A 14,545-nucleotide genomic window follows, 5' to 3' on the forward strand; every position below is an offset into this window, starting at 1 on the left:
GGAAGTCAACACACTACCCTCCTGAGAGGAATATGCTGATTTTTGCCAAGGAGATACAATACAGTACAGAGCAGACACTGACACTGGAAAGAAAGACCATTTCTGAGGATGCAGATCGCATATCTCTGTCTCATTTTTTTTGTTAAAAATATGGATGATGTACAACTTGTTCCCTTCTTGTCTAACTTATCAAGAAAGTCTCACAAATAACCTTCTGTCATGAAGAGATTTAGATAATTAAAAAAATTATATAATGACTGCATAGCTAGCAATTTCCAAAGTATGATATAACAAAAGCAGGCAGAAGAACAAGGACCTGTTTTTGCAAAAAAAAATTCACATGGCTCATGGGCTTCCTTAAGACTAAAGAGATTTTGCATTTAAATTAGAATAACACGCTGAGCCCCAGGATGATAGGCCCATCTCTGTACTAAGTAGGTAATGCAGAAGCACAGATTTATCCCTGCATAAGCATATATAAAGGATTCAGGACTCTGGTACAAGAAAACATGCTGCTACTATAAGCAGTCATCAGGCTGTTTTTGTGCAATGTCATAGTTGCTCTCCATATAATTCATCAGTAGGTCCCTCCCACCCAACTTACAAATAGATTTGCTTTGGGATTTTACAGACTCATCTGCTCAGCCTTGTTTCCCAGGAGTAACAGCTTAGCCAAACAATAGCCATCACAGCAAAATGTGACATCCACGTGCTTACAGTTGTATTTTGGGAAGCTAGAGATACATCAAGAGAATTCACTCAGCAATAGAAGGGAGGCAAGAAGGTTTCCACCCCTATGAGAAGCACTGGTTAGTCATAAAGAGGATAAAACAGTTGTTGTCCTAAATTAATAGAATAACTCGTTCCTTGGCAGTATCAGGGAATCACTTCTGTTGGGTCTCTTTTCCATCAGTTAAATGGATTATCAGAGAGATCATGTAGATCTCAGGCACACATTCGTTCCCTGTGAGCTACCTGGAAGTCAGCCATGGATGACAGGGCTTAGTTGTGGACTAGGGACTCATGCCAGTTATTATATTAGCTGAACATTTTTTTTTTGCTATGTAGCCATGAGCTTTGATTTGTCTCATACATCACAGTCTACTTCTGTACCTGGGAAATAAAGCAACTGCATCTGCTGCAAAAATAATCTGTGAGTTGGCTTAGCAATAACAGCAGCATGCCCTGCAACTGAACAAAGGAAGTTTTTTACCACAACTAGGTACTACTTAATAGTATGGTAGGATTTTTCCCATTCCCCACAGGATTTTTTAAACTGGATGTGATTTCCTGTAGGTCACTGGATTTCATCTCACTGGACAGCAGCTGAAGACACTGAACTTGCCTTCAAACATAGCTACAAACAGGCATGTGAATACAGGTAATGCAACAAGTGACTGTTTCCAAGCTCATGGCTGCAGATCACTAGAATTTCCACTATGAATCATGAGTGAGAATGTTTGAGAAATTTTGGCACAATTTGTACCAAACTCATACAACTCATATATCACCCAGACAGGATAGCAAAGTTCAACACAGAAAGCCAAAGGAAAGCAATAAATGAGTGTATGAAAACTTCCCCATCTTTTCTTCACTTTCCCAATCTTTTTTACTTCACCTGACAAACTTCAACAAGGTAGATACTTCCTCCCCTGCCCGATAAGCAGACATAAGAAGGTGTGAAGAGGTTTAATCACAAGAGGATACAGCTTACAGTAACATTCATTTCCAATAATATGGTCTTATGACTTTAATGCCTACCTCAACAGAATTTTGCCCTCTTCTGACATCACTTCCATGGCCCATGGTTACACAGAGATTTACATGTAGATTCTGCTTACGTGTCCCCTCAGTCTCCTTTCTTCCAGAATGACCTTTTCCACTCTGCTTAAGCTTTCCTCCCCAGCTCTTTATTCCCTCAATACATAGCATTTCAGTTGCTTTCTTCTGAAGCCTCTCAAATTTGCCGCCTTCTTCACTAAAACACAATGACCAGTGATGGATCCCATTGCCCAATAAAAAACACCTAAGTGGAAAAAAAGAATGGAATAATTTATCTAATTTCAATCACTTCTGATACTCTTCACTTTTTAATATTCAGTACTCTTATCAACAATGTTTAATAAGCCATCAACTCCCTTAAAAATGTAGTAAAATGCTCAGATTGAGACATGCTCTGTTTGGGGATCCAAGATCCTGATTACACCATGTCAGTTCAGTCCACTACAGCCCACAGCTCTCAGTTATTCCTGTGTAAGCCTTTGCTCTTTCACTGATATCACTCCTACAAAATGAGGATAACTTCCTGACAGGCAATCAGTGAGCCTTACTACCTCCCTAACATTTATGCCGTATTTTGAGGTCCTTCCATTTAGAGACACTGTAACAACCGCTGGCCTTGTTGCCATTGGTGTTTAATATATGCACGTATTCCTATTGCTGTTCTACCAAGCAGACATAATTCTCTCTCCTTCCCCCTCCAGTCATTTTTTTTGTTTCATTATCACTTTCAATTTAATAGCATCTAAAACACAGAAATAATTATGTTCATATCCTACAAATCATGTCTCTTTCTGTTCTTCACCTGCAGTAATCAGCTCCTTTTGAGGACAAGCTTGAGAAGAAAGAAAGGAGTGGAAATGGTACAGAAGTCCAGCCTTGAGAAGTTCATATCTTGTTTATCTTAGAAATGAAGCTACGTTTGAAAGTATTATTCTTAATACTTAATGAAAATTTTTAATTCTCAAAAAAAACCCCAACCCAAAACCAAAACAAACCACCAAACAACCCTCTGGGAGTTGATAAGTTACTGTCTTGTACTTAGTGCAAGACAAATATATTTATGCTGGGACATTTAAGTGTTAAAGGCTACCAGATCAGCCTGGCAGGCTGGTATGCTCCTTAAAAACTACTGAAAGGAGGGTCATAGAATCATAGAATAGTTTGGGTTGGAAAGGACCTTAAATATATAAAAAGATATATAAAAATTATAAACATTATAAAGGTATATAAGATAAAGAGGATGCTGCAGCACAGCTAACACCTTTGAATTTGACAGGGATGTAATACCAACCAGGCAATGGCCAGGTTCTGAGATGTACTGGCTGGCTTCTGTGTGCACACAGACCTAGCAGAAGAAGTGGTGGTAAAGCCTGGGAGTAAGGCTACACACCATGAGCTTTTCTCTTTTTTAATCTCATTTACTTCCTCATTGTGGTTTTCAGACTAAGAAAAATTGTCACTGACATCTCTGACCTCTGCAGAATTTCCATTTCTCTCAAGTGAGCAAAGTAGTAGGCCAAATCTATAAACAGAAGTCATTATGCAATTTATTAAGACTGGAATAAGTATCATCAGGAACTGTTACAGGGATAGATCCTTATATATATATATATATATTTATTTCTACCACTAGAGGACTGTAATGTGCTGTGTATTTGAGAAAATCCACATTATCTCTCAGTGAGTGGCACAACAGTACCCTGAGGTCAAATCATAATGTTTTAAAAGAAGTTTCTACATATTGAATTTCAACTTCCAAAGACAACTCTCTGCCAATAGGAGAAGAAATTCAAATAAGCAACTATTCCGTCATTTAATAAAATCATGAGAGAGGACACTTAGTAATCAAATCAGATGCTATTTATGCACATAAGCAACTTTCCTCAGCTGTCTTTAAAACTCATAGACTGTTCCCTTGTGTAATACTGCTGAGATTGGGGTCTGCTGAACAGACACCAAGCCAGCTAGTTTGAAGTTAGGAATGAATATAAAGTAAAGAATAAATAGTCACCTCTAATACGTTTGCGCATTAGATTTGAAGATACAGCACACCTGATATCTCCTCTGTTGTTGGTAGTCTGAAAAAAGAGTACCTCACTTATACACGAAGGTTATACTTAAAGCTATTAGAGAAATATTTTTTCTTCTAAAATAATCATGAGATGGATATTTCCAAAACAATAGTGCAGTTTACAGTGTTTGCACTATTTTTATTTTTTCTCACGTTGATTTGGCCATTTGGTCACTCTGCTTTCTCTGATATGACAAAGTTTTTCTCAGCTAGAAATGGAACTTTTCTGTGGATTTCAGAGGAACCATGAAGATCTCAATCTATAACTGAATCTCTGTGGGTGAAAACAAATGGAGCACTCAGACTGGTGGTTTTCTACTCCTGGCATCCTCCAGGCTGCACTCCAGGTCTAACAGTTACTCCATTACGAACTGATCATACTACATGGGTAGACCCACTGATGTTTCACAATACTCATTTCAGAGCACCTGCTTCATCCTGAAGGTCATAATTCTTCGTAAGTCAAAAGCTTCACTGGAAGTGTTTGCAGGGGAAGGTTAGCGATGGCAGCAGAAACTGACTCCTGAAATAAGATTCATCTCATCTAAGTTTACCCACCTGGAAGTTAGATGTCTTCAGCAAACTCACAGCCAGTGGAGACATACTCTGTTATTAGGACGTGAGTCACCATGCCTATCTGTCAGATCTACCATAGGGCAGCATGAATCACCCATTAGCCAGTGCCTAGCTTTTTTATTAACAAAAGAAAGAGCCTAGACAATTAACTCAGACTGTATGCCTAAGTATTAAGTAGACCAAATCAGGCAAAATGTCCCTTTCACTGCCTCCAGTCTTGCATAAAGACAGCAGTACCGAAAATACACAGGTCTGAAGCTCTCTGCTTAGGGCTCTGTGCAGTAATTTCTCTCTGTGGAACATAATGCAAAGCAAAGTCTAGTGTAAAGAAATGGAGAAGCTTTGATTGGTTGGTTCTTCTCCCTTACTTCTGTGGGTGTCAATGACTACACAAAACGTGGGAGAGTCAGACTTACCCACAGCTCCTAGGCGAGTCCTCTAGCAGCCAATTGAATGCATAGTAAAAAGGTATGATTTTGAGATTCCCGCAGCAAACGCTGTGCTTTTTCCCCTGCTTTGCTTTTCCCACTTGTGTGGAACATCCACCATCCCTCTGTGAACAGTCTGAGAGCAGAAAGGGAGTGATAAAGAAAAGCAAGAGGAGTTTGGGAGGTGGAAGCTTCTCCCTCACCACCCAAGCCAAGGCCTGAAGGTGACTCATCCTCCTCTGCACTAGCTCTTACACAGTTCCTGCAACGGGGGGCTTCACTCGCTGTTTTTCCCTTCCTTTCCTTTTCTCTGCCCCCCTCCCTTACAGGAGATCCAAAAAGTTCCCCTTCATCCTGTGAATGACTTCCCTCATGTTCTTTCCCCAGAAAGTGATCATTCTTGATTGGTCACTGGGCTATCCAGGTCCTGTTGTTATGCATTGTTCCAGGCACCGTATGAGCCTTTATGCATTTATTGCAAAACAGCGTAGTAAAGCTGACAGGCTTGATAGAATATGTGTTCGAAGTCAGGTTCTCAGACCTGTGGCTCCAGAAAAAAAAGAGGACCCTCAGTACTCACTTGGTCACTTGAGGCAATAAGTACAAAATGCCCCTGTAAAGACTGAAAGCAGACTGACTTTAAGTGGGTGCTCTTTTGCTGATTTTAAAACTGTGCTGCTTCCAATTCACACCAGCATGGGAATGTTCGATAACAGCCTTATTGTGCGCTTCAGCACAGAGCAAAACCCATCTTCCTACGCACAGAAAGGAGGTGTCTTCTAAAATTAAACGTCATTCTAGCTAGCATTGTAATATGCTGAATTTTCATATTGAAATATGGCATATTGGCACACTGAAGAGCTGATAAACAAATCCTTAAGGCTGAAGCTTCAAACAAGAGAATGCAGCAGAGCAGAATTATACTTTATAATAATATAATATATATTATTTCCCCTACTGTAGATGTGGTGCAGTAACTCTAGGGCACAAAGACCATCTCAGTTTTGTGGTACACTCTTACAGTGGTGTACTTACTTGTTTTGACAGTGCAGAAGAGATAGAGGACTCAGTGACCCTGGGGAACTAATCAGCTTCTAACTCCGAGAAATTCTCTCTACAAGAAGCCAGCATCCCTTTTCTGGGATTGCTAAATGATATGTGCACCATTAGAGTCATCAGGGGTTCTCCCTTTCTCAAGACTGCATCAGTAAGTTGATGCAAACATTGCAAAAAAATATGTGGGAAGTACACAACCATCCATTCTCTCACCCTGAAGCAAGTCCTTCAGCCTAGCCAAGGCAAACATTTTGTTTAGGTAAACAGCTTAGCTTTGCATAAGAGAGACCCGCTCTCTCAGCTGATCTAAACAGGTGTTGTTGGTCTGATGTCAGGGGACACCACCTATCAACAAACAGGATGGAAAGTTTGCAGATGAAACATAGGTGTGCAGGAGCCATCTATGTCCTGGAACATAAGCATAGTCAGTGCTTAAACGTTGCAAGCCAGGAAATCACCAACTGCTTCTAACCCCAGTTTAGCAAATTATTGGGGAAATAAAATAAACAGCATAGCTACTCCATTAAAAATGCAAGCATCCTCTGCTTGTACGTGAAAAGTGGCCCCATCAAACTGTAGTTATGAAAACCATCAAGTCTTTGAGAAGTATCGTGTACCTTTACCAGTGCTGAAAATAATGTCTCAAGCATGGTTTGCCACAACGAAGTTTTTGTGCAAAGTATGATCATTCATCTGCCTCATAAGAGAAATATGGTGGGACTGGTGGGAAAAACATGCACACATACAAAAACGCTCACTCTTAGTATGTACAAACATAGAGCATGTTATTTAATAACAGGAATCCACATATCCACATAGTAAAACATATGTACAGTTGAAATAACGATGAGTTACACTTCCCCACCCCCATTTAAATTTGTTAACTTATGGATATAAATAAGAACAATTTTTAAGTTGATAGAGGTTCTTCTTCCACCAGCTTTCTGTTCAGCACACACAGTGGGAAAGGTATAGCTATTGAACAAATCAGGCATGTAAAACACAAAGATTCACTGCACACAAACACAGCTTATGTCTTTCATGGAAGTGCAAGCCTGCATGGAGCAGTGACAGTACTCCCTCCACGATGACAATCTCCCTGTTCCCCTCTGGGAGCAGAATGTGTAGCAAAGATTTAACATCCTGCTTCCAGCATCTGCTCCCAGACCGCATGGCAAAGTCAGTGAGGTGAAAGGCTTGTGGGGAAAGAGGGGCAGGATAAGGGGAGTGGAATGAGGAAACAAGTTCCTACAGGGCTTTCAAAACTAAATGCTAGATTTAAAACTTGTGAGCAACCATGGGCTCATGTATTTGATTTGAGAAGGCACATGCTGGGCAAGCAGCCTCTGCAGTGTTGTTAAAGTGCTTTGTTCCTGAGCTGCATTTCCTTAACATCTTGGAATGTGTGGACCGCTCTGGCATCTTCTTCACTTGAAAATCACTACCCACAGTCTCAATGAACCCAAGCCCTTTAGGATTCTCATTCCTTTTTCCCCTGATATCCAGATTCAGAGGGGAGACAATGACAGCAAGAATAGAATAGAATAGAATAGAATAGAATAGAATAGAATAGAATAGAATAGAATAGAATAGTTCAATTCTGTTCAGTTCAGTTGGAAGGGACCCACAAAGATCCTCCAGCCAAACTGCCTGACCACTTTAGGTCTGACGTCTCTTGAGGATCCAGCCGAGCAACTTACTCTGTATGACACTTTGCCCCTATAGACTAATAACCTATTGACCCTCTCTAGATATCAACACAAAACCTTCTGTCTAACCACTTCAATAGGGGCTTGCTGGCTGCCCATCCATTCAACTGCTTTGCATAAAGCACAGTTAATTCCACTTGTTGTGTGCTGTAATTCTGATGAACTCTGGTTCACCCTAGTACTGCTATCTGTTTTCACCTCAGGGCTGTGTTCTTCCAAATGATATCTATTGACTTGGTAACTTAAGCCTGGTCTCCCTTCACATGATTATATCATTCCTAGAAACTTCAGCTGACTTTGTAATGGAATAAGTCCTCTCTGCAGGTTCAACGGTGCTTTCTAGGATGCTGTGATGTTCCTCACAAACTCCCCTGCACTCCATTTATCACCTGGAGTATTATCAGGTATCACTCTGCTTGGATGCAGAGTGCTGCAGCACCCTGTGGATTGTGCGTGGTCACAAGAACAGAGAAGCAAGTCCCAGTATCAATAAACCATTTGCTCATTCCTCTGTTGTTCATGAGAAGGACAGAAATCATAAGCCACAGCTGTAAGCAAAATATCTATGCTATGTTCTAATGTGATTCCTATCAAAACAGAACAGAAGAACTTTGTGATCTTTGGGGTAAAACCTTAGAAGCTCAGGAAAGAGCCATTCTCCCACATATAGAAATTGAGGCACAGGATGCCTTCCAGTTTTCAGGTGAAGATAGCAGCTTAGAGTCTCAAAGGTATGTTATATGCAAGGGTTTTCCACCCCTCAGTCTCTTGAATGAGCTCTGCTGAGAGAGGCCAACTTGATCTGCTGGCTGGATCCTGCAGAAACAGAACAGGCCAAGCTGTCAAGTGATGAGCTGTTGGTAGTCATACTCTCAGAATGGCTATCAGCTGCCACTTTGACAGGAATGCAGCATTGTTTGGTGGCATTCACCTCAAGGGACAGACATTCTCTGCATCAGGGAAAGCAATTTCAGTTTTCAGAACTCTGTAGGTATGTATATTGGGGTTTTATGTATTCAAGAATTGTTCATGTCACACTGTTGTATTCTGACTCAGTTTAAGTAGCATTGTAAAGGTCATCTCTCAATAACTGAGGCAGATGAAGTACATGAAGTGTTATACCATTTCCCTTCCTTGCTACAGGAGAGAAAGTCTGTGTGACTCTATGCTTGTGCTTGGCTATGTTTTTGATCCATGGAGATGCCATTATATTACCTGTGATTGTTTAAGATATTGCCACCACTGATGCTGCAATCAGAGCTTAGTTTCTCTACCACAGGGGAAACAGAAGAGAACATATGTTGTCTCTTTGGCTGCCATTGCTTATATATTGTGTGTTAGATTAAAATATCGATCATTCTTCACTCAAGTGGTCAAAAAAAAAGGTGGTGTGTAGATGTGAGGCTTCTGTAAATTGAATACTTTTACCAGTAGCCTGAAGAGTAACCTTCTGAAACAGTGGTTCTACTCTTTTTCTGTGGCTATGCAATGTGAAAATGAGTTGAAGCCACTGAATTAGATAGGAATACTGGCTCTCAGGCAGTGTGCTCCTGGACACATCAGATTTAGTAATGTGTATTTAATAGTATGCCATTAAGTTGATGTCGAGTTTGCTTTACGCTCATAAATCACATATCTCATTGCATGACCTAAATGGATTGTTCCACTTTTGTTTCAATAATATTTCATAGCCAAGGCAAAGCTATCCCTATATAGAACAGGCTGCCTTTCATATAGTTCATGTCAATCTCTTACAAGTATAGCTTTGCCCAGTATTTCTATGTATCATCCAGAAGCTCCCAGGTTAAGTAAATGTAATCAATTGCTATTTATATTCTTCCTAGCAACAAAAGGAAGGTTTTACCTGACCATCCTTCCTGGAACTAACACCCTATAGAAATGTTCAATCTCATTATTTAAGGATTAAGTTCAGCATTAAAACCTAACTTTCAATCAGGAAAACTTACTATCGTTTGAGAAAACTGGATTAAAAAAACAGAGGATGGACTAGAGGGCTTGATTCACTGCTACTGGTATGGCAAGGGCCTCAGACTCTTTCAAGACTAGTACAGACAGGCACGACAGTCAAAAGGTGCCCAGGAGACTAAAGAGGCAAAGAGTACTTTCAATGCTAGCTGTGCCCAACAGAATTATTCATTCTGCCAGCTCCAATGCACCTTCAAGTAGCACATGAGCATATTCACAGTGGCACTTCTGCTATCTGGGCAGCCCATCTCCATACTGAGAAAGAGACACATCATACAGGAAGCAAAAACTGGTGAAGTGGGAGTGAAAATGCTAATCGAGTACCTTTTGGCGAGTGCAGCACTTAAACAGCAAAGCTAGTTTGCTGGCAAACAGGATAATTTCTGCAAGCAAATTGAAAGTTGAGCTGTTCCAACTAGATGGAAGTCAGTTTGGGGGATGATCTGAATATTCTCCTCTTGGGCTGGCTATGAAGGTGGGATGAATTCAGATCACAAAGGAAAAGACTTGACATGCAAGTTGCTTGGGTGTTAAGGCTGCGAAAGAACAGTGGAGAGAACCAGATACCTATATTTACAGGCACAGCCTCAAGCCACAAGCTTCCATGACTGGCTGACATGACATGATAGCTAGTGAAAGCAACAGACCTCCTCTTAAACACTGAAGCTGACCCTTACTGTTTGGTTCAGTATGCCAAGGGAAACGGACTCACATAGCCACCTCTTTCACTTTCTCCCTTCTCTCTGGAATCTAGGGGTTCCTATTAATCTGAGCAACACATTATGCAAGCTTTCTGCCCTTTATTTCTTAGAGGAACTCTTTCTAATCTAGTGATTCTCACATTCTCTGTGAATACCTGTCCTCTGGCCTAACGATATGCTCTATGCACATTTCAAGAATTGCTTATGTGGAACAATTTGCAGTTTATAACGATAGGGGAGTCACTGGTAGCAGAGTATAATGCAAGTGGGAGGCATTGGCTGGAATAAGTCCAGGACCAGAAGAGTAGACTCAGGAAAGAGCAAGCTGCAGACAGGCCCGAGAGCAGAATCAAAGGCAAGCTGCATGAATGGCAGCGTTGTGCAGCTGCTTCTCAACAAGAACTGCATGATGGGCTCAATGAGATCATGCTGAGACATGGCAGGACAGTACTTCAAAGCAGAGGGGTTATCTCTCTGTGCTGGCTTTCCTTCATTGCATCACCTCATAATCATATTTACCTCCTGAAGCTACCAGCAGCATGTTCCCCCAGAAACATTTCTCTTGCATCTGTTTCCATCAGCACACCCCTGGATTTCAGCAAGACTGTTCAAGGGAGAAAGCAAGCCACTGGAAATTATTGTGCTCAGTGGTCTTAGGATGCAGCTTACTATGTGTGTAAGCATGACCAACTCTTGCATTCACAGTGATACATAGTTCACCTGGGGCTAAACCCACTTTCTTTCAAGTGTCTGCTCAGCTGATGCTCATCTATAGCTCAGGATCAGACTGAAGCATGGGGGCGGCGACACATGCTTGGAGGCACTTCCAATAACACATACACATATGCAAAAGAAAATTCAGAGAGGAACAACTGCCACCCACTGGGAGCCACCTGCAGCACTACAGTTACTGTGAATGCCATCTCTCTGCCATCACAGAGCATGTTCAAAGCAGTGGGGTTGCCACAGGTCAAGAACACAGTAGCAAAAACAACGCAAAGATAATCTGCTGGGGATAAGCCAAGGGATATGTGTAATAAAAGGTCAGCTAGTTCAAGAGAAGCCCCTTTGATGTTTCAGATCTGCCTGACATCTGAGAAGTCAGCTGCCTTATGAGATGGCAGCAGGAGCCACTGTTTTTCTCAGGCTCTTTACCCCATGCCTACTGCATGCAAAGCAAGGACATATTCAGCTCTGCCAGCTAGTCAGACCTGACTTAAAAACCCTACTTGTTGGGACAAGGGCACTCCAAGTCCTGCAGTCAGTGGTAGGGAGACAAGTTTTAACACAAAGAGCCCAGAGCTGTCCTCCCACCACCTAACCAGTATGTACTCTTCTCCAGCTAGCGCTGGCATCCCAGAACACAGACTCAAACCAGCCTTGCTGCTGGGCTACTACTGCTTTCCCTCCCTGGCTCTTCTACTCAACAGCAGCTACCACAGCCCCAGCCTTGCTAAGGGGGTTTAGTGCCTGAGGACTTTTGCTGTAAGCTGCTTGTGGATCACAACTGAGAAACAAAGCTAGCTTGGGGAGACATCCTTCAGATGGGAGATGTGGAGCAAAACCTTTGCACTCCTACTTTTTGGACCTCTAGCACAGCCTTATCACTGCTAACTAAGTCAAAGACTGACTTCAAGGAGTCAGGGCTACATAATAGCCAGGAGACTGACACCTCAACCCCTGACCTGATTTTATTCAGTGAGTATGTCTTAATACGCTTTGGGTATGACTGTATTTGTGTGAGAGAGGGGCACCAAGCAGCATATATCTGAGTGCAAAGTTAATCCCTCATTAGAAAGGCACTTGCTGGCTTCTCAGCTGGTAGAAGGGAGGGACACAGATGAAGCCCTGACATTTGTCTGCATAGAACTGGAGCTGCATACTTCCATAGAGAGGAAATGGTGCTGGATGCTGCCAAGAAAAGGGCTTTGCTGTGTTCAGGTTTCTCTGAATTAGATCTCTTTGGGGATGCAGAGAGTGAGTTGCTCTTACAAAATCTCTCCTATCCATGGAGCTCTCGGTGACATTTTGCTCATGGTTCCCAAGCTCCTGTTTCTCTTATTTTTGACAGAGAGTAAAGAAAAACTCCCACTGACTTTGAAATACAAATGCATTCTCTCTTCGGCCAGCTGCATCAATCCCAAACCTTTCCAAAGGAAATCCTTTTTGAGGAACTCCACTCAGAACATGAATACACTGTCTTGTTCCACTGGGAAAATTGCTCCAGTCCTGCCCTGAAAGCTGCATCGCAGCTCACCTCAGGTCATTTTGTGCGCAACACCAGCATCTGCAAAGTCATCTAGACCTGGCTGAAATTCGCTGTGCTGAACTGAAGTGCAGCTCCGCAGCTCCACAGCCAGTGCGCATTAGTGCTGGCACAGCAGCAGAGAGCATGGTGCACAGGAATCAAGGCAGCCTTGCCGTGACCTTACAAAGTCAGTGAGCTCACGTTGAGAAGGAGCCAGCCTCTCGTCCTTCCCTCTTTTGTAAGCCAGTTTCTTACAGTGGATCATGGTGAGTGGCAGCTGTCACAGGCTCCATTTTCAGTTCCCCAGTTGCTCTGCTCTCTCTTCCTCCTCATCTCTGATGAAGGACAGGAGAGATTACTGGATCACCTGGTCATTTTCAGCTGTCATCATGGTCCTGACTACTATGATTTAATTCTAGGGAAATGGACATAGCTCAGCTCCAGAAGCCAAGGACTCAAGTCTGATATTAAATAATTTTTGTCCCCCAAAACTCAGATTATGGGCCTTTGTAACTCAGGCAAACATCGCTGGGTAGCTGAGACTACTAGTCCGCTTCTTTACAGATGGCTGTCCCTTGGCCCTTAACAGACGACTTGACTTTGTAGGATTTTCCAGGTAGAAATTTCTGAGCTGAACCACATCACTATAATAATCACACAATCCTGAAAAATGAGCTACAGTGACATTTTATATAAACCAAAAAAAAAGGCAAAGAGAAAAAAAAAACCACAGTAATCACATCCAGATTCAACCATGATGTCACTATTACACTGGTAAATATGCCAAATGTCTACTTTTTTAAAAAAAAAGCACAAAACCAGAATATGTTCTTTAATCCCTCAACTCTTCTAACACAAACTGGGATGAAAAGGATGTCTAGATAGATCTGTGAAGCCATTTCACATAACTGTAAGCCCCATATCTTGTGTCTATAATACTCTTATGCTTACATAAGGGAAAGGGGTGAAAATCTCTGAAGTGACAGCTGCAATATAACAGATTACTTTTTCCCCTTCTCATATCGACACAGAGTCCCTATCTGCTAAACTGGGAACAACACTTTCACTGCAGAAATGCTGCTCTGATGGGCTCCAGTCAAAAGTCAGTGCTGATTTTTTTCTCTGAGAAGGATGCAGAAGCCTCCACTTCAGCAAGCTGCGTGCTTCCCATTGCTGGCAAAGGAACAATGAGCTCAGGGGTTACATGACAGTGTTTGACAAAAAAGCTGGAGAAAGCTACCCCTGCTGTGAGTGCAGGCACTGTTACTAGGGCAGGCTTTCTAGGGACACAAGGATTAGCCAGGACAGATGAAAATCACAGTAACAGAAAATGAAATAGAAGCCATTCATTGCAAATTCGATTCTCCTCTTGGTGATGCACATCCTTTTCATTTGCAAGGCTAAGACTGTCACCAAGGTCAACAAGAATGTACCATCAGATGCAGGAAACTGGTGGAAAGCATAGTATTTCTGAATGTCCCTAGGATTTTTGATGGCTTCTGCAAAACCAGAGAGCTTCATTATCTTGTCATAAGGTCCACTCATACAGCTAAAGAAATGTTATCCATTTAGGGTAGAGAAGACATCCTCTCCATCCATATGGTCTGCCCTCCCCCTCAACCAAGACAAACTTTGTCCATACAGTGCTAATACAGAGGGTTTGCTGTATTTTTAGAAGGAGTAAAGAGCATTGCTCCTCTAGTTCTCCTCTCTTAAGAGAGCCCCTGTAGCTGAGATGATCTGGTTTTCTTGTCTATAGCCCAGTTCTCACACTAAATCACACAGCTGGTCCAGCCAGAGCAGCACCAAGTCTCTATCTCTAGTCTATGCCAAAAGATGTGCAAGAAGCTGTGGAAAAAAAAGGTGCCAGAGGAGATTACTGGTAAAATAACACTTCTGAGACTAGCCTGTTCTCTGAAATGTAAGAATATTGCTATTGCGTTGTCTGCCAGCACCACGACACTGCAAAAAAACATACTCTTCGTAGG

At 42.0% G+C, this 14,545-nt stretch overlaps 1 long non-coding RNA gene across 1 annotated transcript in view; it reads left to right on the top strand.

Annotated features, from left to right (window-relative positions):
* LOC128849666 (uncharacterized) overlaps window positions 1-10,792 on the top strand; it is a 21,383-nt gene extending 10,591 nt beyond the window's left edge. Inside the window, exons 3-4 of the long non-coding RNA XR_008447456.1 lie at window positions 1,297-1,381; window positions 2,591-10,792. This is a non-coding gene — a long non-coding RNA (uncharacterized LOC128849666). The remainder of the gene's footprint in view (window positions 1-1,296; window positions 1,382-2,590) is intronic.
* Window positions 10,793-14,545: the final 3,753 nt, after the last annotated feature.

Source organism: Cuculus canorus, chromosome 1 (genome assembly GCF_017976375.1).
Source record: "Cuculus canorus isolate bCucCan1 chromosome 1, bCucCan1.pri, whole genome shotgun sequence".
Classification (NCBI taxonomy): Eukaryota; Metazoa; Chordata; class Aves; order Cuculiformes; family Cuculidae; genus Cuculus; species Cuculus canorus.